At 31.3% G+C, this 3,982-nt stretch overlaps 1 protein-coding gene across 2 annotated transcripts in view; it reads left to right on the top strand.

The window, feature by feature from the left end:
- The first annotated feature begins 298 nt into the window (after positions 1-298).
- The window catches only part of EYS (eyes shut homolog (Drosophila)), a 2,062,375-nt gene continuing 2,058,691 nt past the window's right edge, over positions 299-3,982 (top strand). The window contains exon 1 of one of the 2 annotated variants that reach the window (XM_011945635.1): positions 299-389. The gene's annotated coding sequence lies outside the window, so the exon portion shown is untranslated. The remainder of the gene's footprint in view (positions 390-3,982) is intronic. The other variant, XM_011945634.1, reaches the window with a different exon arrangement.

Genomic DNA, 3,982 nt, shown 5'->3' with positions numbered 1-3,982 from the left:
CTCAAAACACTAGAAAGCATTCAGACTGAGACATATGAAGTTAGCAATGAAAATGGTGAGTTACAAATAAAATAGGGAATAATTAAATTGTAGAGAAGTATTTTGCTTATGGATTTACACAAAGCTCCAGATGGTGATTTGCTGTATTCATCTCCAGATTAGCTAAATAAAGGCCAGGCCTTATGTCAGCCTGCACATGGCTTTAATGACTTTACCTTTATACTGCAAAAGGTTAAGGCTTTTAGTGCTGTGTTTCAGAAGCCACATATAAAGGAAGCTTTATTGGATTAGGCTTCTGAGAAACAAAGTGATACACGCTAGGCAAGTCCAGACATTAACTGTAATCAGAAGCCTCCTAGGGTTGCAAGCTTCCTTGGCTAATGGTTGGGGTAAGTTATACTTGATTCCACCTAGAAATTATTTTTCTGTTACTAGATAAAAACACTGCCTAGCTGAACACAACTACAAAGATCTTTAATTGTAATCATAAGCATTTCTTTAACCAGTTATTTTTACTTATTCTCTACAAAACATTTTCACTAAATTTTCAGTCATTTTCTTAAGGATATTCTGTTTGAATTAAGAACAACCTGTGCTTATACCTTATACCTCCTTGGATCTACAAAGAATATAATTTTCACCTCCTTTGAGAAATAGGATCTGGGGGGTTGCTAGAGAATCTTTATTAAGTCATGAAGTACTTATGATTGCTTTTGATTTTTAAGGTTTTCCCCCATTGTCTGCCAGCATACACATAGAGTCATGAAATGTCAATTGCATATGAAATTATATGATTTTTCAGTTTGTTTAGAAAAGTTTTGGCCATAAATCTAGAGATACTCATACTAGTTTTGTTGGAGGTGATATTTATTCTCATGTTAATGCTCAACATTTTTTTCCTCCTCAATGGCACTCTGAGGATAGTGTTTCCTTTGTACATGGTTGTTTATTTAAGATTTCTTACAACTGATCAGATATGATGATTTTTAACAGCTTTATTGTGATTCTTTATTTTTAAAGAGAAAACGTAAAGGTGTTTCACAGATACAACACTCTTACCTTATTAATACACTACCAATCTTATTTTATTATTTAGGAGATTCATGGTTCAATTAGATTTATTAGTTCTGTTTAATTCTTATGATTTTAATGAACTTAAAAATCTTTAAATATTTCAGAAATCATGTATGTTGAACTATTTGTAATTACTTAGTATGCAATATTAAAATAAGGGACTATTGCTTACCTTAAAGGTTAATGTTATTTTCAAAGTTAATTACATAACATTAGAACTATCAGTATATATATATACTAGTATATGCATATATACTCATATATATACTTATATCATCTACATGATATGAGTATATGTCTATCAATCATTCTGCCTAAAATTATTAAATGTGATTTCATAAAATACATATGAAATGAATATTGAAGCATGCAACATATTGATATATATTATTTTGTCATTAATTTTAATGTATATTATGTTGCAGTTAATTTTCATACTATATTTATATTATTCTAACAAGTTTTTATTTAAAACTTAATATTTAGGTAATAATGATGCATTTTATGTTATTAGCAGGATTAAGAAAATACAATATTGCTAGTGGAACAAGTTTTTATTTAAAACTTAATATTTAGGTAATAATGATGCATTTTATATTATTGGCAGGATTAAGAAAATACAATATTGCTAGTGGATAAAGTGTGTTTTTATTATCAACAACAATTGCAATTGTTAATAATTCATATTTTTAAAAAATAATTCTCAGTTTTTTTACCTTAACAATTTTAATTGGCCTAAAAATGACCCTTTTAAACAAAAGTGTTTGCAACACTTTACTATTTAGAAAGGAAAAGGGCATAGATATTGATTTAATCCTAACTATACTCAATATTCAAGAACTCAAATGCCAAACCATGAAGAGACTTTCATGTTTGCAGTTGCCATAAATAAATGACACACACAGTTTGTATAATTTTCTGCATTTTAACCAACTAAAGAATAACTTGTGAGCATAGGGAATAAGTACAATGCCCCTTTTTCCATTAAATTACCAAAACCTAATACCAAGCCTTGATTTGGAGGCATTCAACAAATATTGAGTTAATACATTAAAAAACAAAACAAAACTGCATTGACTGACTTGGTTCCATTTTCCCCTTCGGTAGCATCCTTAAAACAATAACAAAAAAACTTAGGGAAAACAAAAAAGAGGAAAGGAACAAAATAAATAAAACATTTCTGGTGAAGAGTGGCCAAAAAGCCCTGAGTACATTAAGCTATGCTTAGCTGTTCCCTGAATACATTTTCCTCTTACACAGCCCAGATTCTTTGACTCTGGCCAAGCTCCTGCCCTAAATGGCAGTAGCCAAAGAGTTAATTGCTCCCCATGAGTGCCCTAAGTTGTCAGGAGGCTAACCACTTAATAATCTTAATGAAAATCATGTATGCTTGCAGAGGCGCATAGTAACTTTTATGGTGCCCATGTAACACTGGAGAAGGTGGTCTAATCATACAAGCTTTTGTTACCCCAACTGATATAAATGAACGCCTATTATACTTCTCTATTATTGAAATAAAAAAGTGAAAAAAATACCATTTTACGAAAGCCATGTGTTCCCAGAGGAAATTCTATTTTTAAATATAATAAAACTAACACTTCAGAAGATAACCCTGGGAAATAATGCTGAAGAAACGATTTTCATCTTTGAATGAACTGGAAGAAACAAAGATTAGAAAATGTGCCTCAGGTCATATTCTGGGTTTTGCCCCAGGAGAACTCAGAGAGTGAGTGCATCACTGCTGTGTGAGATTTGGTGCATTTTACTTTCAGGGTTATGCTTATTTTCACCAAGTGCATTTTCTAATGATCAAAATAGTATTTAATAAATTCATGGTACTAACTAAATTTTCTGATGAAATGGACGGTGTCTATTCATGAGTTATTATATTTTATCTATTTTGGAAAGCTACTGAGAAATCAGATATAACCGAATATTAAGTTATAAATGTATAACAGTCTATTATTTTGTGACAAGAAATAGAACCACATCAAAGTCTGAAGAGGTATATTCTCCATCAAGCACACATTCTTTCTTTGAACAAGTAAATGTAAACCTGAATTATAATTGTAACTGAACTTGTTGAATTTAGAATCTGAATCTGGAAAAGATTAGCTTAGCAGAGTAATCGAGCATAGGCTCGGAAGTCAGACACACTGGTTTAAGACTATCATTAGCTTTGCAATTTTTAGCAAATTGATTTCATAAAATGGAGATAATTTTTATGAAATGGAAACAATAGTACACATCTCATCTAGTTGAGTTGAGGCTTACATAAAATATTGTATGTAATGTGCTATGAACAGGATCTGTGAGCTGAGAACTCAATACATATTAAGGATTATGAGTTATGCGATTTGCATGCTCTATTACACAAAGTTCAAAGCACCCACATGCACAATGGTGGCATATTTAATATTGGGCTTGTTCCAGTGGAGTTTTTTGTATCAGCGTTTACTCCTCCTTAGAATCTGCTTGAAGACTCTGCCTAATATTGCTTCCATGGCTCTTCTTTTCACCTTTCCTCTCAGGGACCCCCACTTTCAATTCACTCAGTCGTTCTCCAGACATGTTAATACTACGTTTATCAGATTACAGCCAGATCTGACAGTCTTGGACGGCATCTCTGAAGTGAATTTGTAGTACCATGCCAATCCATTACATAATGATTTTACAGTTAAGTTTCAGAAACAATTCATTTTTCTCTCCTCAAGGTCTTGGGGAGAAGGTCATTAGATGTTCCAAATATCAGTAAAATACTTTGAGATAATGTGAATTTCTCACAGTGTTAGTTCAAAATATTAATCAGATTTCTTCTAAGAGCTTTCATTACTTCTAAAGTATTAATTTATCATTCATAGAGTTGTAACTTCCATGTAAATATAGATAATAAATAATTTTAATATTT

This window comes from Colobus angolensis, unplaced genomic scaffold (assembly GCF_000951035.1).
Source record: "Colobus angolensis palliatus isolate OR3802 unplaced genomic scaffold, Cang.pa_1.0 Scaffold241, whole genome shotgun sequence".
Classification (NCBI taxonomy): domain Eukaryota; kingdom Metazoa; phylum Chordata; class Mammalia; order Primates; family Cercopithecidae; genus Colobus; species Colobus angolensis.
This window is presented reverse-complemented; position numbering and strand designations above follow the sequence as displayed.